General features: G+C 39.0%; 1 long non-coding RNA gene across 1 annotated transcript in view; it reads left to right on the top strand.

Annotated features, from left to right (window-relative positions):
- LOC148216889 (uncharacterized) overlaps positions 1 to 19,809 on the top strand; it is a 37,431-nt gene extending 17,622 nt beyond the window's left edge. The window contains exons 2-3 of the long non-coding RNA XR_015794662.1: positions 17,424 to 17,530; positions 19,547 to 19,809. This is a non-coding gene — a long non-coding RNA (uncharacterized LOC148216889). The remainder of the gene's footprint in view (positions 1 to 17,423; positions 17,531 to 19,546) is intronic.
- Positions 19,810 to 21,390: the final 1,581 nt, after the last annotated feature.

The raw sequence follows: 21,390 nt of genomic DNA, 5'->3' as shown, positions 1-21,390 counted from the left end.
TACCTAAAGTACCATTGCACAATTCAAATGAAAAAAGGGACAGTAGAAGTAGCTGAGCTTCATAAAAAACTTGGTGAAGATAAAAACCAAAAAGGGACGCATATAAATGGCCAGATCAATACAAAAGGGTACATGGCCTGAACCAAAGAGAAGTTGGTGAAGAATGCTAAGAACAACCAAAAGGGCTTTTTCAGGTATGCTCAAAGTAAAAAGGAAAGAAATAATAAAAGGAAAAACAGCAGTATTGCTGTTAAAGAAATATGACAAGATGCTAACAATCAAGAAAGACAGATCTGCTCAGAACCTACTTTGGTTTACTCTTCTCTAATAAGAGGATCCATGTTCAAGCAGAAATTGCAAAGAACAGATGAAGGGGCAGCACTGAAACCAGTGATGTATAGAAATGCCTATTCACTCTGAATAGTTTAAATATCCGGGGGCAGATAAACTATATTCTAGGGTACTGAAGAACTTGGTGATGTGGCTAAACCTTTATATATTATTTTTGAGAAATCGTGGACAACAGACAGTGTGCCATATGACCAGAGGAGAAAAAATGTTGTCTCTATCTTTAAAAAAGTAGAAAAAGGAAGATCAAGGAACTAGAGATTGATCAATCTGAGAGCAATATCTGGGAAGATTGTAGAACAAATCATAATGAGTTTGCTCTATAAGCATCTTAAAAAACAGTACATTAGTTACCAGGAGTCAGCGTATATTTGTCAAAAACAAGTCTTACTAAACAACTTATCTCATTTATTGATTGGGTAACTTCTCTGAGTTACCCAATCATTGTGTGAATGCAGCAGTTGTAATATATTTTGATTTCAGAAAAGCATTTAGCAAAATATTCTATGACACTTTGATTAGCAAGCTACTTTAGAACAGGCTGGATGGCATGACAATTATGTGACTATACAGTATAGTGATACTCATTAATAGTTCCTCATCAAACTGGAATGTGTATCAACTGAAGGTGCCACAAGTCTCAATCCTGGGCATTCTACTCTTATATTTTTATGAATGATTTGGATGAAGGGGGCAGGGGGAATGCTAATCAATTTTGTAGATGACACAAGATTGGGTGGAATAGCTGATAACTTACCTGAGATAAATACTATTCAACATAATCTTGTTAGGCTAAAGATATGGACTAAGTTCATAAAAAAAGGTGGACAGAGACAAGTGCAAAGTCTTTAACTTGGGAAACAAAAAATCAAACACCCAGGTATAGAGTAGAGGATACCTGGCTTCCATCAAGATTTGTGGAAAAAACGTGGAAAAGTAGTTGATTGCAAACTGAATATTAGTGATCAGTGTAAAGTGGCTGAAAAATGCAACATCAGCACACAGCTAAACCATTTGAATTAGCTATGACATGTGAAGAACAAAAGGATGGCATGCAGAAGAAGGACAAGACCTGTTTCCTATTGTTTCAGAGTAGATACAGAATAATCATTTAAGCTACAGAAAGGCAGATTCCAACTGAATGCTACAAGAAAAATTCCTAAGAGTAAGAGCAATTCCACCGTAAAACCATTTACCAAGCAGAGGCTAGAGAACCAAGGATACTAGAATTTGGATTTTGCATGGAGGACTCAGCGGCCTAAACACCCTCTTCCAGCTCGGTGGTGACTGTGTTCTGAGCATCTCCCAAGTCTTGGTTTGGGATGGGAGGTGACCACATGTCACACTGTTATGCATAGTACAAAATAAGGAAGGCGTAAGGAGCACAGCCATTGCCAGCTACGCATCTCTTATATAGTCTGATTCTCCGCTGGGGCATAGAGGATAAGGTAAGGTTAGCATTCACTCCGTTCCAGACCTCACCTCTGTCATTCTTAGAAAGAGCTGGGAAATACATCTATCTGTATGTTCACCACCTTGAGTTATTGATAAAAATAATAAAGGCGGGATAAAACAAAATCTTTAAAAAATGCCAAGGGTTGCTGCCAGACAAAGTAGTGAGATTGGTGAAGTTTGGTTGACCACTCCTATCAGCCCCAACCAATATGACTGGATGTGGATGAGATTAGCCATCTAGAATTCTGGAGATACAAGGTAGGGGAAGACCGTGCTACGTGGTTTCAGTCATCATCCCATGGAAAATTTCCTTCTCAACTGTGGAAAAACAAACGCTGGTTAGGAAATGCTTTTGGGAGGAAGAATGAGGACAAGGTGGAATTTATGAGCCTTCTTTAGCTACTATAATGGATGCTTGGCACATACAAAAGTACTCCCTATCAAAGGAGACAGGGAGATTAAGCTATATGTACACAGGTTGGTGAGAAAGAGGGCAGTGGAAAATAAGGCCTCTTTGTGCAATCGAATCTTCATAAAAACTCTTGAAAGGATCCAGTACATCTACACAATTTGAACCTGGCCAATGAGAGTAGGGGAGATGTGTGGCCTGGCCTGGGTGATGGATCACCAAAGTGTTGGTTCATGAGGTCATGTGTGATTAAAGGGCCTGAGTGTTAACATATGGTTTCTCTATCAAAGGTCTGTATATGAAACTCAGCTGCTGGTGTGACAGAAGATTTTGCGCTGTTAACACACACTTCATTAAAATACCAGCCGAAATCCAATCCTGAAATCCCACAGTTTGTGTTACTTGATAAAACTCAATTTGCTCCTAATTATTGTTAGCATGACTTTAAAATAATATTTTGCTAAAATAAATGTTTCTGTGTGACAAGTCAGAGCTGGCACTGCATGCTGGAAAAGTAGGGAAAGTTTGAAATGATGGCCTCAGAGATTTACTTTTGCTAGTCAATTTTTCTCCCTCATTAACATTCTCTCTCTCTCTCTCTCTCTCTCTCTTCTTTATATGCATTCCCATACAAAAAAAGAAAGTATGGAAAACTTCAGGAAAGATTAAAAATAAGGGAAAGGTCGAATGCAGCCACATTACATATTAGTTTGGATGAGAGAGATACTAAATAAAATGTCATAAAATAACATTTCAGCCTTAAAGCTGACAGTGATGCAAACTTGATATTTGGTAGCAAAATACAGGTCTCCACCAACCATCTGAATATCTAAAAAAATCTTTCACATTTTTCAAAGCAAAAGAGAATTTCAGAAAAATTCTCAGTAGTGACATGGGTTTTTTTTGCACCTACTTCATTTAGTTCTGGTCCAGACATACGTGTGTGTGAATGACCTGTCTTTTGAGGCACAACCACCTATCCAGTGGTCTACAGTGTTCCTGGCTTTCTGTGGTTCAATGACATTCCGAGGGAAAGCATCATTACAGAACTCTTCCTATCAGTTCTTTTCATGCAAGAGCCCCACCTTTGAGAAATTGCTGGAGAATTTCTTCTACCTCTGGAGAAATTTAGGGAAAACATCTACCCAATTTCTTTGCTCTCAGATTTGGTGGAGAATTTCAGATGGTCCTTTGTACCCAGCACACATCGAGATTAACAGGAAGGGAATATGAGAATCAGAATGTAAAACATGAGGACACAAAGTTTGTGTTCTAAAAAATCAGAGTGCAAGGATGAGAAAGGTAGGAGCAGTAGGAAGAATGAAATTACCCTCTCCCCCATTTCTACGGTCTATTTTTGCTCTTCATGGCACTAACATCATTAAAAATGGTATTGACAGTCTTGTCATCATTTAGGTTCATACCTATTGTCCTCTTCTGTCATTGAAGAAAACAAAATGGTTGTGCCACAAACAAATGCTATAATATATTTAGAGAAGAAATAGGCAATGAAGCCCAAGGAAAAGAAAAACAAAATAGAAATTTCTCAGAGCAGGGAATAGGTCAGCTATAATCAACACTAAGGTGGCATCTAGAAGATGCATATTAACACATGTTAATATTTCTTACTGGAGAATAAAAGTATGTTTCTTCTCCTTCAAAGTACACATTTTAATCCTGCTGATTTATGCAGATCAAACCAACAATATTCATCATTTATACTCTCTGTACATACATTTATGTACTGCCCTTCCTTCCTTCCTTCCTTCCTTCCTTCCTTCCTTCCTTCCTTCCTTCCTTCCTTCCTTCCTTCCTTCCTTCCTTCCTTCCTTCCTTCCTCCCTCCCTCCCTCCCTCCCTCCCTCCTTTGTAAATAAATTACATTTTGTTACTTTTTGAATAGACATTCTGGAAGGATTTCAATAGTAATGAAAATGGACAATGAAAGGACAGGAGTTATTTCAGAAGCATTCCTGAAGGCTAATTCTGGCATGTCTGCTGGAGACACTTCAGTGTTGAGCTAGAGGGCAACAACAGTGTTCCTGAAATATCCCTGAAGGATAGTTTTTAATAATCAGATACTATTTAAAGCAGTCCTAATGCAAGAGTAAGCCTAATGATGTGCATCCCCACAAAGTTAATTTTTTGTTCTGTCAGATTACAGGATAAGACATCAAAAGGTCAACGTTTTCTGCTAGAACAATAAACCATGCGGAAAGGGTACTGAGCACAGGGATGCGTCACATCAGACTCACTTTACAAGCATGCAGGCCTGTTAGGAAGACATTCTAGAATCTGTATTAAAGGCTGTCAAGTAAGAGCAGGCCTCATGTTCGCACATGTTAATGGTGGAAAAATCATGATATTAGTGCTGAGTAAAGAAACTCAGTTTGATGAAAAAGAATTTGTGTTTGAGATTCTTGGAAAGAGAAGAGAAGGGGGTATCCCTTTCTCTTATTTAGTGGTCAGTTAGCCAAGAGATGTGCATGGTTGTCCTGTCTTTCACTGTACCATCCTCTCTCCATCATTCTACAGTGTCCCAAGCTTCTCATACCTCCATTCAATCACAAGGGAAGACATCAGGAGGAACTATTGTTTCATGAGGCTCTTTCAGTAGCAGAGTGACTGCCACTATAATGGTCCTGCCCATAAGGAACAATTCTAAAATTTCTCCTTCCTCTGGAGAAATGCAGAGAAGGTATCCACTCAACTTCACTTGCCCCAGATTCTTCAGAATTAGGAAGATCATTTATGTCTAGATCTGGAAGTCATTTTTTCATGTTCTACAGTTTATGATTTGAAGGTATGTGGTGAAATCAGAAATATGGCTTTGCCTATAATGGGATGGTGCCTTTGGGTGGCATTTGGCCCATCTCCCTAAGCCTCAGAGATAGAGGATAAAAGGTTTCTTTCTTCACCTGTATTCTTCCACCAGTCTCCCACATTAATTCTTAAACTGTCTAGACTTGTAGAACTGTCTAAAAGTGAAGAAGAGATCCCTTCTGGGCCCTTATCTTACTAATATTGTAATTACATCTCTAGGTTCGCAGCCTGTGATATAATTTACAGAGAATCTTCCTCTAGTTGATGGATTGCCCAAGTCCCATTTAACAACCACACATTTTTGTGGTTTAGAAAAATTTAAAATCATTCAAAAATGTTTTTATCCCACTTTTCTACTAAAAGCATATAAACCAGGAGAGAAAGGGCTTTAACACTGCACTTCAATATTTTGCATCTTAACAGGAGGGTACTTGTCCAGTCATCCCGTTTACAATGAGCTACATGGTACTTCTTTTTAAATCTATAGTAGGTTAGAAATGTTTCCATAACCTACATCTTTTGTCCTCTGTTTCAGTGACGTCTGATTCAGTCACCCTAATTCCAGAACTTATCCTGCCCTTTTCCCTCCTATTATGAGTCAGAGTCATTATGATATCTCTATCAATTTTGTACTGAGCTATTTCTCATTACCTTCTTCCCAGCTCAACTGCTTCCAGATGGAATATACATTTGACTTTCAGCATACTCACATGAAGGAAAAACACCTTCTGGAAGTTGAAAATACCAGTCTTTTGTTATCTCCATATGCTTTTTAAGTGAAACAGTTAAGCTTCCAGCTGTTATGTAAGAGAGTTGTGTGCCAAAGAGGGGAGGACTGTGCCTTCATTTGGAGTGTCTAGTAACAGATACTTTTGTCATATCTTATGTACTACCAAGATGTGGGTTACAGCCCAATTTTGGTGCTTTTGAGGAGCCTCAATGGTGCCATATCTACTTACCAGAGAAGATGACATGATAATCCTTGTCCATCAGAACTTATAAAGCTCTAATCTTATTACTTGTTCCTCTTAGTCCACTTAATGAACTGGACATTGACTTCTGCCTAAGAATCTGTTGTCATTTGCTGCTTTGATATTCAAGCTTTATTTGGATGCTGGTTGGAGAAAAAATTGAATGGCCAATCTCCATTGCTGAGATCCATGAGGAAGTTTGATCTGGATGCCATCACAGAATCATTTGGCCCATTCTTGCTTGTGGTTACCAAGATAATTCTGTAAATGGTAGGGATTGTTTCTCCACAGCAGCCTTCCCCAAGTTGATGGCTTCTAAATGTGTTGGGAGGGTAATTCTCAGAATTCTGCAATCACTGAAACTACCCAACTGGTTGGGGAATTTGGGAAGTTGTAGCCACAGCACATTCCCAAGTGGGGAAAGGCTGCCCTACAGTTTATTTCATTGCTAGTGGTGGTGCACAAACTAAATATTTACTTGTCACCACTTAGGTTTCCATTCAAAGCCTACCATTTCAGTTTTGAAAGGGAAGAATGTGGAATACCTGAGCAGATGATGTAGCTCAGCCATCCCCCTCCTGCCTGGTGGGATGTAATGTAATGGAAGGGGAAATAGGAAAAATGTAGATTCAAGACCACTGACTATTTCAGTGCATGAATTTGTTCATTTAATTCTCCCCAATTTTCCACATTCACAGTAAAAATCTCCAATTGCTCAGAATAACACGTGTAATGTATATAATAGCATAATGTACAGCCTCAATCTAATAAAACAAAATCTAATAAAACTAACCCACATGCAAGCAAGAGCATGATAATAATGTCAGCCAAGTCAAATGTAACACATCCATCATAAACAGAAGAAACATTGCAAACCTTTACTAGATGTGTTCAGCCAGATAGTAGTCTAAACAAACAAGCATAACCCTGCTACTGGAAGACTGCAAGAGAGAGAAGTTTCTTTAGAAAGAAAGTTGGGCATGGCCACTGGGAACAAAATATCTTTTTATTTGGCATTATGAAATAGAGCCTTGATGTGGGTGATGCAGAGAAGGACTTCTGCAGATTCCAGGAAGATTCATGTTGGAGAAGGCAGTTCTTCAGTTATTGCAGAGGTCCATTGAATCCCAAAATTGTAGAGCTGGAAAAGGCCATTCAGGTTGCTGGGTAGCTAAATCCCTGCTTAGTGTAGGAATCCAAATTACAGTATAGCATCCCCAAGAGATGATTAGCCAAGTCTTTGGTTGAATGCATCTAATGAAAATAAGTCTACTGCCTCCTTACATCTAATTGTTACGTGATTAAGGCAAGCATGGGGAATTCATGAGCCATAAGCCACATAACCACCATCATCCCCAGTGACAGCATCACATCACAGCACTCTTTGGCTTTTAAATTCTCCAAAACCTGATAAACCATATATATGGCCTTCAGCTGCAAAAAGATTGCTAGTCCCAAAAATAAGACATGTACTGCTATAGCTAGATCTTCTTTTCCTATCAACTCTTGAACATGTGCAGGTGACAATTCCTCTTCCATATTTTTCATGGTGCCCACAAAATTGAGGCACCTGCATTGTACTCAGTGGCAAGCCTTTAAAAGCTCAACTCCTGTGAAATGGTGGTGACTGAAGAAGATGGCACACGGTCTGGCCAAATTTGGATGCCGCTTCACTGTTAGTGGAACATCAGCCTCTCATCACACTGAACTCAGCAGCAACTAAATGTGCTTAATCTTACGTGGATTGGGCCAAAGTGATACCTAGTTCTCACTCTAAATGTCTCTGAACAGCTCTTTGCCTTTTATGAAATGAGAACATGTGAGTACTAAATGTGCGCTCATTTGCATAGATCAGGGAAGAAAGATTAGATTTATCAGCATTTTATAAAGAAATAGATGTCCTTGAAGAATGGCCTTGGAAAGAAGAGGGCAAGCAGTAAAGGTAGTAGCATTAATCATCGTCACCATTTCAAAGGCGAAAGAATAAATAAATAAACACTGCAGCATCATGATCTTGTATTGAAGGGTTATTCTGGGTCACACCCATATTAAACATAATCATAAGGCTGTCAAAAGCAATGACACAAAGGTGTTCTTTAAAAAAATAATAATTGGGAGCATATTTTCCCCAAAGTACACTATATACTAATACTCTGAGATAGGAAAGGAGACGTAGGAGTTCTGGACAGCATATATGGCTAAGACAGGCTTTTGACTTGACCTTTATCTGGTGGAATTTATTTATTTATTTGATGCTGGGGCATCTCTTAAGTTGTGTTCTGCATATGTGTTGGGACTACAATTTTACAGAATGCCCAGCCAGCAAGGTTGTTGGCCACACTGGCTGGGAAGCATAGGAGATACAATTTCCACACAACAGCAGGGCACACAAAAGCAACATGGAAAGAGCAAAAAATGTACCGCCGAGCTTACCTCCAAATTTCCTGCCAAGTTTTAAATGTGAGGAGTTGACCAGCATCTACAGTATAACCATGTTTTTCAAACTTGGCAACTTTAAGATGTGTAGACTCCAATTCCCAGAATTCCCCAGCCAGCATATGCTGGCTGGGGAATTCTGGGAATTGCAGTTCACACATCTTAAACTTGCCAAGTTTGAAAACATTGATTTGAAACGCTTCTCTCTCCCCCATACATCTCCTGAAGAGGAGCACTAGGGCTGCCAGAGGAGGAAACAAACAGAAATTTCCATTTTTAGGGAACATTTCTCCAATGGGTTTTTAGTAACAGGGATCAGACACACTATTTCATTCATCCCAACCCTCTGCAGTGTGCAGTAAAACCAATTCAACCATCCTTAGGAGGTAACTGCCAACTTAAAATATCTCCAGAGATGGAGAACCTGCAACCTCTGTAGGTAAATAGTTCCATGTTGAATAAATCTTACATTCAGAAAGGTTTTCCTTGTATTAAAGGACATCTAGATGGCTGCAAGTTATACCCATTATTTCTGGCCCTACTTTCTTTGCAATGGAAAGTAGTCCTTACCAACTCCCTTTCACGGCTCCCTTTTATGTACCTGTTATCATACTTCTCCTTAGTTTGGGAAGTCTTCAGGGATAACACCATACACAACAAATTGCAGTAATCAAACCTTTGGGTCACTCTGTTTCCCCCCCCTTTTTTTCTTAGCAAATCCAGTTGTTACCTCTATAAACTAAAGAAGGAATCGACAATCTGCATTCCCAATCTCTTATCTTAGATATGGTCGGCGTAGCATGTTCAGAAGTTGCTACCAAAATGTAAATTTAATATGACAGAAATATTTTCCAAAACAGAATGTTCCTATTTCTTTCTTTATTTGAGAGGGTTATATCCAACCTTTCTTCTGTGAATTCAACAATCACACAGATAGAAAAGTATCTGTCCTGAAATCATTCAGAGAGCTTCCATAGCTGAGGACAAATTTGACCTCAGCTTCTCTGGTTCTTTGCCATTACCATTCACTGGTGTTCTATTAACTGTATTAAATTGAATTAAATTAAATTAAACTACATCAGTGCTTTTGTCACAGTCTGACTTACTACTTGGAATCTGACCCCTTGGATGTTACTCAAAGGACAAGTGTGTCTCTTAGGCCAAAAAAGTATTTTGCACTCCTGATGTAGAATCCCAGGCGTACAGAACTAGCAAATATGCCATAGAAGCTGAAATTAACAAGCTCTTTAAAATGAAGGATTTGCAAAAGTGAAGGAAGTACAAGTCAACATGATTATAACTTCTACAAGAAAGTAGGCAGAAGATAGGAGAAGACGAACCTCTGGGCAAACCAGGAGAAAAAGTTTTCATGTGTTCTTAGAATGAAATCAAAGCCCATCTGCTATGGCTCTCCTTATTTGGCAGTAGATCAGATCTGTCTTATGTATACAATCCTTTGCATAAACACTAAATGTTGAGATTTTTGTGGTGAATAGATGTTTTTAGTGGCACTAGAAAATATCTTTGGGGTTTAGTGGGTCAGCAGCTTTGGCTCTCATAACAAAAGTGGAGTCAGGAAGCTCCATTGAAATAAAAGTCCAAAAAAGAGTATGGGAAGGGAGGAACCTAAAATGGAGTTTCCCACGTCATTTTGTAACATCGCCTCCTTTACACGGCCTTGTGTGACTTCTCCCCCACCTTTTGTACTGGAGGAAGACATTATTTGCTTCTTCCTGCCTTGCAAATATGCAGAAGTCTTGCCTTTTATTTGCAGCCCTAGTCAGTGAATCTACTTTTGAGTGGTTAAGGCTCCAAACTGGGTTCTATAGTCACGCGAGATTAATAATATTTTCTTTATTGAAACTTCATCCATTAGCTGTTTATTTATTAAAACTGCAGTCATTTTTATAATTCCCATATTATTTTATGTCCTTTGCTTTCATCTGAAACGAGTCAGAGCAGCTTGTAATGCAGTCTTTGTCTCCTTGTTTTATAGCCTTGCAATTATGGCATTTTGTAAGGAAAGACCTATCATGAAGTGAGTCACCTTATGTCTGAGATGAAGACTGGCCAGCTTCAATTGTCAATCTTTCTCTCCCCACCTACCCCTGTAAACTCCCTCTGACCTGTTAGTGGAAACAGACTCTGAAGAGACCTCAAATGATTTTGATCTTGGAGAATTCTGAGGTGAATAGACCTGATTTCCACTAACTGGACTAAAGTGAGAATCTGAATGTAATTACGTGTCAGATTTCACACTTTGTCAGAATTATGCTATGCAGTTCTCTCAAAGCATCCAGCATTCCGTTAAAATGTTTCTTTTACGATACGACACATGTATGTTCATTCTGATTGCACATTTCTAAATATGTGTTTAAATCTGGATTTTTAAAACATTTCAGATTAATTGAAAAGCAGAACAGAAGAAACTTAAGAATGAACTCATACAAAATGAACTGAATATAAAGAGACCAGCCTGCCTAGTTCTGAATGAACAATGAATCAATTTATAACATTTGGAATTCTTTGGAACTCTAGCATTAATAGTAACAAATGAGACCCATTAGTTTTTATGTTTAATTCATCATGGAAAAATGCACACTATCCTTGATTCTTCTTTGTTGCAAAAAAATCCAGATACACTCCCATTAGAAAATAATGCTATTAACAGAAAATCACTTTTTTCCAATTTCTAAAAATTAGAGATTAATCTAATATTTATTTATTTATCTGTCTATCTGTCTGTCTATTTATTCATTCATTTAAAATACAACGTGGCATAACCATAGCTGGCTTACAACAACAGACAAAAATAACTACACACACACGCACACACACACACACACAACCATTTCAGACAATCAAGGCACCATAGCTCTCCTGTCCCAAATCCTGTCCCAATACCTGGGTAAGATCCAGGTCTCAAAGGCTTTCAGAAAGGCCAGGAGGCTCTCTGGATCTCAACCAGGAGGCTGTTCCATAAGCTGTTCAATATATGTAATTTTTCCTTACACAATTGGTGAAATGACCATTTGGGGGGGGGGAGAGAATTTAAATATTTGTCACACTTTTGAGCACACTGTACTTGAAATAATTTCTTGTCCGACTGGACCTTTGAAAACTGTAAGATTGACATGCAGAGAGATTTGTGTTATGTGACACTATGTAGCCAATAAAGAACTATGTCAGAATCAATGCAATGTACATGGGTCTGCCTTTGAGGACCATTTGGGACTGAGGTTGGTGCAAAACATAACATGTGGACAGTGGTGTCTGTACAAAAGAGCAGGGGTTGATGGTAATGCAACGTCATATCTGCCATTTTCACACACCCACACACACCTATACCCAGAGATGTAGCTGTACCTGTGCTGTAGACCCTACTTTGACTTTCAAGAAATGTCCAGGTGCAATTCAAAGTGGTTGTTTAATCTCTAAAGCCCTGTATGGCTTGTCCTGCAGGTAGCTTCAGGACTACCTACTCCAATGGAAACTGACCTATCCAATCTGAATGTCCTGGGAGAAACTGCTGGTAGTTCCCTGCTTTTCTAATATGGTGGAGGCCTGAACCCCAGTAAGTGTTTGTCAGGCCTATATTTTGTGGAACTAACTCTCTCAAAAATTTGCCTGTCACTCATCTTGTTAATTTTCTGGAAATTAGTCAAAGGAGAGGGTTTGGGGGCGGGAGGGGGAGAATATCTGAGAAATGACTTGGTTGGTGCTGTTGCTGCTTCTTTTGTTTGATTGCTCCAGCTGTTTATTTATTTTATGCATTGTTCTGTTGTTTTATGTTCTTAATGTGAGTCCTTAGGGTGTATGGCTACAAAACTAATACATAAATAAATAACATCTCTATCAAAGGATCTTACATTTAAAGGAATGGTATTTCCACATAGGCACTGCCCTTGTTCCTCTTCCTCTCTGCAACAGTTTCACACTGCCATTTGCATATCTTCACACTTACTCCCTGGGGCTGGGATGGAGGAGGAAGGAGGAGGATAGAAACAGCCTCCAACTAGCTCATAGGAGAGTTGGCATTCCAGTTGGTGCCCCCTATCCTTGTTGTTTCCTTGATGTACTGGCTTTTGCAATGGGTTGTTCTCACCATGGAAAAATCTCCTGCTCCATAGCTCTAGAGGAAATGCTACAGAACAGTCTTTGTAGTGTGTCTTCTGGAACAACAACTGAGATGAAAGTTTATTGGCCTCTGTTGCAAAAGACCTCTGGAAGCCTCACAGCTTTGTGGAGGCACCAGATGTGCTACCTACCCCAGTTTGGAGCATTCCTTATATGTGGCCTGAGATGACCACCCAGATTTAATCCCTTTATCCTGTAACTATGGGTGGCTCAAGATATAGCATCCAGGTTAAAGTGATCTAAGATGGTTCCTTTCAACACCTAAGTTAAGAAGCAGTGTGTGGGGAAGTTAGACACTCATGCTTACTAAGGAAGGTTTACAGTAGACTATCTGGTGTGAATATGGCCATAATCTAAAACTCAGCAGGACATCGAGTTGTCTATCACAAAGTATATCAAAACCCTGAGTTCAGGATGTGAGCATATAATTAGGAGGATAAAGAAACTAACCAGATGCTATTATCTTTCAGTGGAGAGTGAACACCTGATTTGGTTTCATTCAGTCCGATCCCTGCAAGAGTCTGGGGATGGAAATGGGAGAAATCGTACCACGACAAAAGCCATTCACAAAAACACAAACAGAAAGGTCCCTGGAAAGGCTGTTCAAAGCCACTCTCTCATGACTCAGGAATGGATATTTATGAACCAACTGCTCTAACCTCTGCACTTGATTCAAAGAGGGAACTAGCCTTTGTTTTTGTTCCTTGTCTTCATGTATCTGTTGATGTAGCTTCTTAATCATAGCCATCTGAGTGGCTGCAGTGATCTTAGAAGGCCACTAATGAAGAGCTAGCTGTATGGGAGAGATTGTGGGTCAGCCAGGTCTCCTATGAAGTTTATTGGCCACAAGACAGATGGGAAGAACAGTCATTTGGCTTTCATGTCACAAGTCATTGGAAGTGTGGTTTTCCATGTGTGCTCACAATTGCTGTTGCAACCTTCAGCACAATTAAGAAGGCAACACTGATACACATGGGCTATTGCATCAGCTGATAACTTAGTTCATTTGCTGTGCCTACTCTGAGGCTGGGGCAACCTATGCCAATAGCAGAGAGAAAAGATGTATTCATAAAACATTGCAAGACATGGTTTGCTTAACTGTGCTTTATTGAATGCATCATAATTGGTTGGATTCACCCAACATGCAAAGCCATGAAGCATGGCTTATAATAGACTAAGGCAAAACCAAACTATATAATAACTTGGTGTGTGTGTGAGAGAGACAGAAACCAAGGACCATCCAACTTTTGCTATTCCTGCTTACAGTCCAGGGAGTCTCAGCGGCTAACACCAGCTACAAAAGTGGTTATTAAGTTCCTTTAATTTTAAAGAAGTATTTCAATTGCTTTATTGTTTCTTTTATTTTGGTTTTTTAAAAAGTAGCTCCCTGACAACATAGTAGAAAAATTGGATTTATCTATTTATTTAAAACATTTATGTCTCACCTTTATACTTTACAAATTCAATGCAATTTACGTTCCAGAAGAAAACAGATTATGAGAAAATGCATATAAATTGAAGAGCAACTATCTAAAAACAGTCTATTAATAAATTAGGAACTGCTTTAAATTAGGAATACAATATCGATTGCGTGGGCATCTGCAGGCCGTGTGTGAAATAATGACAAGTGGGATGACATTATCATGCAAAAGACACAACTTACATACTTGCATCAGAGATCAAAATGTCAATGCAATGATGTCATGAGAGAGGCGTCATTTTGACATCATTGTGGCTCATTATGGATGCTGTTGATTGACTGGGAAAACAATAACAGAGATATGACGAGATTTAGCAAACAATGGAAGATCTAAACAGATTTCTGGGGTGGAGGGGTGCTGGGCAGATAGGTAGACACTCAATTTCCCTCCTGAGCTAGACATTTTTGCTGGGTGAAGAGTCTATATATATTCTATAATGCACGTGCCTCTTTTCTCATCTGCTCTGAGCTTTCCATTTAAAAACTAATTTTATTTTCAAGCCAAATATAAATTTTACCTGCTTCGTTCACACATCTCATTGAGCCACCATGCAGTTTGTCTGGTTTTGGTTTAGGGTGTTTAAACCCAGCCTTGTGGTTTGTAAACCACGGTTTATGGTGGGAGTGGACAACTGATAGAGTGCTCTGTTGGTGCTCACCCTTACCTCCAAGATAGCACTACCACATTTCAGTAACAAAATGGCTGAATTTCAGCAGTGTGATTCTCCCACCAAAAAAAAAAAAAGTGAGGAATAGAAGCAAGAAGCAACTGTGAACCAAAGTACCCCCATCCCCTCCCTTAACTCCCAACACCCCCAGATGACCCCAAAACAGCAAGAATAGAAAGTTGAAGATATTTTATTGTTGGGGTTAATAGTAGAAATGGCAACAAGCCTGCGTCCTGGAGGCCTCCTCCTCTCATTCCCATTCTTACAAGCTCCCTCGGATGTCTCCAAACAGGTTCACCTGAATTGGCGACGCCTCTTTTGGTGACATCATCACATCACCAGATGCCTCCTTCAGCTCTCTAGAAAGTTAGAAGGCCCACATCTGATTTATGGCTGGCTTTATGATGTGAACCCAATCAACTGTGGTTCATTCAGTAAACCATAGTTAAACAAAAGGTGATTTAGCATGGCTAATTCACTCCTAGACAGTGAATTCAATTTACTTCTCCTAAGAAATTCTGCCAACAATATTCTTTCTTGCCAAAAATATTAAATATGCTACAGTTTTGACTGGGAGCTTATAAATTAAAAGATTGACAAGATGACAGGAAAATGCATAGATCGAGGCAGTGATTACCAGCTTGATGGCACATAATCAAATGTGAAATTAGGGATCTTTGCTGGGATCATAGGGGTACATGGTAAGTAATAAAGATGAGCTCCCACATACCAATGTTTAGCAAAAACATATGGGAGGAATCGTACTGTAATTGTCTGATCATTGTTCAGAGAGATGAGAAAGTACAGATATGCTTGTAATATGGATGGACATTGTGGCTAATAGAGGTTGTATATTTGCACCTGAAATCCAGTTAAAGCATGAAAGACATTTTCATTTAGGCAATGACATTTTTATTCTGATCACCTTTTGGCCTTTGAATGGACTTGATTACTAAGTAGCTTTTACACTGGTAGGTTGTCTTTATTTCTTAATTTTACTGATGTGTTTTTAATTGGGATTTTAGGTTTTGATTACAATATTTGGTTTAATTGTATTTCATACCCACCTCAAGTGCTGCTTTTGTGCCAAGAAAAAAAACACAACTTAATACGTTAATTAAAGCAGTTGAAACCACAAATGATCTTAAAGAACAATTTCCCCCCCTTACTAATATACACCAAAAACCCTTATCCAGTCTGGGGTATAAGTTCTACTCTAAAGTTCAGCTGAATAAATATCAGCAAGAACATTGTAATTTTCCCAGGAACTGAATAAACAGCCACTTCCTGTTCTTTTTCTTTAATTTTCTTTTCAGTGTCTTTTTTAAAGCATAGGTTCTGCCTCCAGCAAATTGTCGCTGTAAAAATTGTATTTCAGAACAAACCTACAGTACTGTTCTTATGATCCCATATTAACTGAGATTTTAAATACATAAAAATAAACAGACCAAGGAATTGCTTTTTAAGTGTCATGCCTTTTAAGGGTAATTGTGCATTTGACTGCATGTGGAGGTTTTTATATAGAAACACTGATGGGAAGCAGAGCCAAACAGAATATTTTAGCAGCAAGCAACTCAAGATGTTTTGGGACTTTGGAGTGAAATGATGCTGCGCAAGTGTTAGGATTCAGTTCCTAAGGGGAAAAAATAAAATTGCTCCATATTGGTTCTCCCCAAACTGATGACCCGAAGATATCATGGAATGCAACTCCCATTCCTTTCATCATTTGTCATTTCACTGTTTCACTGTTGTACAGTGTGGCTCTTGTTCCTGTTTCATGGGTGCTTAGGCTATCAGCTACATTATGATTCAGCTTCTTTACATGCACATCTCAGCCAAAATAATAAGGGCCAGGTAAATTACACCGTGATGGTCTTGCAGATTATAAAATATCTTATTATTTTAGTTTTTTATTTATCTACTATTTATTTTCAAATTTATATATGCTGCCCATCTTGCTGTACAAGTGACTCTTTAGAAGGCTGCCTGACTCCATACAATGTAAGGTCAGGCCCCTTCTTGGACTTAGCCTTTAATACAGGTAGTGTTGAAAGTGCAATATGATTTCATCAGCAGGAGATCATTGGAACGCAACATTTAGACTATGATCCTCTATTTGTCTTGGGGCTTCTAAGAAAAGAAGCTCTACATGGGGCTGAAGAGCATCTGGAAGCTTCAGCTGGTGCAGAATACAGTTGCGTGGCAGTTATGTGTGCCCCTAGGAGGGCACACATTAACACCTCTGTTCCACGAGCTGCCTTGGTTGGCAGTCTGCTTTCGGGTCCAATTTAAAGAGCTGGTTTTGACCTTTAAAGCCCTACATGGCATGCGGCTGGGTTTTTTGAGGGACGACCATCTCCTGATTACAGTTACCCATCCCACCAGGTCAGGCAGAAGGGGTGTGCTGCGGGACTCAGGAGATGGGTCTTTTCTGCTATGCCCCTGCCCTCTGGAACATCATTCCCCCGAGGTGAGGTTAACCCCATCTCTGTTAGCCTCCCAGAAGGCCCTTAAAACACAGTTTTTTCATCAACCTTGGGGATCCCATGGGAAGATACGGAGCCTGCAAGGTGGCTGCATGAGACCAAGTGACCGTTGTTCTCCAGCATTCTTGGGCTTTATATGTCTATTTTACGTATGTTTGTTTTTAGATGACTATGTAATTTTTAACTGTTGTTATGTTTGTATGCCACCTAGAGTCACGTTTTTTGTGAGATGGACAGCTATATTCAATCAATCAATCAATCAATCAATCATCAATCAATCTTGAATTCCAAGAGGTAACAAAAGATTTTCGACTTCAGGTGAATAAAAGTTCCTTTGCAGGTGGTTGGGATTGTCCCATCTTACATTGCTGGAGCCCACAGAAAAGACTTGTGTGTTCGTTAGAGCAGGAAGGGCCAAAGCAAGCATGGAGAGGCAGCTTTGGGTGTGGGAGTCTGGGGTCTCTGGGAAGATCAGTGGAAGCTACAGCTGGTATTACATCACAGAGTTATATATAACTGGTGAGGTTTTGTAACCAGAGCAATCAGTTTTGCTAGAGGATAATTCTGGGAAGATCTCCTAAGAAACGTGCCTTGGACAGGAGCTCCTGTTATTTGCTCTCAGGGATGATAATTAAAGGCTCCAGGTAAAAAAGGCAGATTTTGGCCCAGGGCTGGCAGCTGCTGACAGTCATGAGCTGACAATCAAAGCAAGGAAAAGAAAATCAGTTCAAGAAAAGTTCTCACTGTATCAGCCAAACAGAAAATCCCAATGGTTCATCCTAGTGTGCAATTACTTTGATAACAATATTTAAAAATATGAAACAAATGAGTATGGCTTATTTCATTTGTTTCATTTACATAATAGTGTAAGAGCAAGTTTCAAATAGCACCCATGCTTTTGTTCATGGCTGCCTTCATTATCTTTTATTTTAGTAGACAGAAGAGGTCAGTTTAAAATTAGAGATAGGAGGGAAAGAGGAAGAGAAGGAGTCTGAAAGGAGTCACCACTGCAATTAAAATATAGGGATGGACAAATTGGTCAATTTTGCTTCCTCCCACATCTAGGTTTGTGAATTTTACATTCCATGTATGATATTTTCATATTACTTTCCCAGATCTATTTTTTAGTTTGATGAAAAGCCTTCGTGTAAATTTATTTGATTCCTGCATCCTGTACTCCATTTACCAATTTCTGTGGAGTTGCCAATATACACCTAGTGAGAAAAATTAAACGCTTGGATAGATTAATCAGCATGTTAAAAAAAAAAAGAAACCTTTCACAGTTAGATTTTATAACATCTTAACTAGGTTTATCTTTGAGAGAGTAATATCAGCACAATTTAGAGTTCAGAGAGAACATGTGAAAAAGGGGGTTGGCATGGCCAGTAGAGTGAGCAAAGATTGGGAAATTGTCTTGATTCAGGGTTAATCGTAACAGTGAACCAGTTGTTTTTTACACCTGAATCCAAAAGGGGCACATTTTTCTTTTCTGTACTATTTTTAGATGATGATGGTGGTTGTGGTGGTGGTGAAGAAGGAGAAGGTGATGATGCATCATTTTAAAGTGAGCAAGGGAAATGAGCGTTTCCTTTTAGCAATGGGTAACATCCCTTTTACTCACTAGTCATCATGACAATTGCACAGATCCTCAGCTGCAGTGAAGAAGCAAGAGATGGCAGTTGCCTTCCTCTCATACCGTTGACCTCTAAAAACTAAAGAAGCCTGAGAGTTGATAAGACAGAGGCTCATCCAGTTAACATAAACACCAGAGGTAGATAGAAAGTTCAGAAGCATGGAAAGGAGGCTGGTGGTCCTCTTCCTTTCTCATTCCCCAGCTGATATTTAAATGTGGAAGGCAAGATACTAATCAAGATGGATCTTTAGAATGATTCATAGTCAACTCTTACTTTCTTTGCTCATTTCAGAAGTAGGTGAGATATTATAGGCTTCTGGCAACTTGAGTTCTGAAGCTTCACTGAAAAAAAGGCAAGCATGGCATGAAAGTTCATCATATCTGGGTTCACTACTTTATATAATACAGTAAATGCAATTTTAGAAAATTAGAATTTCAGCCTGGGAAAGGAACCAGTAGTGCTCCAGAAGTTGTTGAACCCAGCATCCTTTAACACTGGTCCTACTGACTGAGACAGCTAGGATTTGCTTAGTTAGAAATAATTTGAGAGTTACAAGTTCCCACCTTTGATCTAAACAGACCTCTTACTAGACATGGAAGACTATGACCAAATAATTTCTGACCTTTCTACTTTTGCTGTTCTTTAGGTGCTGGTAAGGGTTGATAGGCTATTTTATGGTTCTTGCTCTTCTTTCTTACAGTTGTTTATGCTTAATCTGGACCTGAACTGGGTAATCCTTCAAAAAATGAACACCTTCAAATAGAGGACTGTCCTGTGCAAGACCCATGATCAACCTTTTTCCACAGTTTAATAGGACAAATTCCAGGTCTGTGGAATTTCCTTTTTGTTAATCTCAAGAAGACCAACTGAGCACTGCACAGCTTCAAAATCCCCTTTAGCTCAGTGTGAGCACTAATGATCAGGAATGGACTCAATATAGGTTTAAATTTTAAAAACAGTCTCTTTTTCTCCCACCACAACCCCGTATGCATGTTCTGAAACTCTTGATATATTCCTAAACATTAAATTATCATAACAACTTCCATTTCAAATCTGAGATGAGCTAAGATTCTTATTTCCAAGCCCAGATATGTGAAATTCAGATACATCTCTGCTTCTTCTATTTTCCTTTATTCTTTGAACTTAGTCTTTGAGCTTAGTCTGCAAAGAACAACACCTTGCACTTCTGTAGCTAGTTATATTTATGACAGAAAGTCTGCAACCACTTTGAAGTGTTTTTTTAAAAAAAAATCTCAGGAATTATTTGATTGATTTTCCTCTTAATATTTATAGACTGTTTCTATTTTATGCTTCCCCCACCACACCATCTGACATTATTTTTCTTGAGCTTTATGCGAGTGTTATGCATTATAGATTAAATTGTATATAATTTGAGCTTCAACGTGTTGATATTAAATCATGTGATAATAGTTTATCCAAAGTCCTTTCATCAGTTTGACAAATGAAAATGACTCAATGACTTGGAACACGTCTCCCACCCAATTCCATAAACAAGGCAGTCATATTTTAATTCTGTCCTGGTTCTAACTGTTTTGCCTGTTCTTTCTCTCTCCTTTTTCACAGATTGTATCAATGACTGTTATACTTTAGACAGAAACAATATTTTGGCAAAAAGTAAGCAAGGTTGGCTCTGTTAGTGCTTGGATGGGAGTCTAGTCTACCAATAAGCCCAAGGTTATAGATTAGACTGGGAAGTCAAACAATTATCTTGGAGAAAGGCAATGGCAAACTATTTCTATATGGCTGCCAAAAAACTACCTGGATGTGTCTGTGAAATCACCATGAATCAAGCTTGACTAAAAGGTTTTAGCTTAACACAACCAGCTGCAACCACCATTGATTTTAAAATGTGTTAAAATATGGCTAACCAGGCCATGAGGTGGATAGAGGGGCATTTTTAGAAGATGGGTTTAGCAATAACACAAGTAAAACATCTCTACTCAAACAAGGTGGGGCACCTGATTAGCACTAATGTCCTACTCAATGAAACTTATGTAATGGTATGTGGGAATGTCCTTGGGAAACAGGAGGAAGAGCTGTAGACTGGACAAGCATCTGTAAAAGATATCTCAGTCCACAGAATGAAAGGGGGGCATGGGAATCATTTCAGAAGGGACCCTCCCTAGTGTTTCAGAGAGTAAAAGGAAAGGAGGGGAGAAATAGACTTGTAAGATTCTATTAATATAACCTTACAATAAAGATAGAGCTGGTATTCATTGTTGTGCTGCTTGTCTGGACTACACCTGAAAGACTAACAGCTTCATACTCTACCTCACAAAAAGCTGCTCTTGAAGATTGGGTGGCTTTCCAGAACTGTATGGTATCCAGAGAACTTCTGTCACTAAAAGAAAGGATGGCAAACATTGAGTGTCCCATCTTGTGAAATTGGAGATGTTTTCCATTACAGGAAAGATGATGTTGGGCCCTTTGCTCTGGAATGAAGCTTAAATCAATTTAAAAATAAGTCCTACATAAAAGTGTAATATGATACCTATACATGGGATTGGATGCTGAGCAACTGAA

Source organism: Python bivittatus, unplaced genomic scaffold (genome assembly GCF_059951505.1).
Source record: "Python bivittatus isolate LINGU-HERP-01145 unplaced genomic scaffold, Pbiv_v1 ctg000070_np1212, whole genome shotgun sequence".
Classification (NCBI taxonomy): Eukaryota; Metazoa; Chordata; class Lepidosauria; order Squamata; family Pythonidae; genus Python; species Python bivittatus.
Note: the sequence above shows the minus strand (reverse complement) of the source record. Positions and strands in the feature narration are given on the sequence as shown.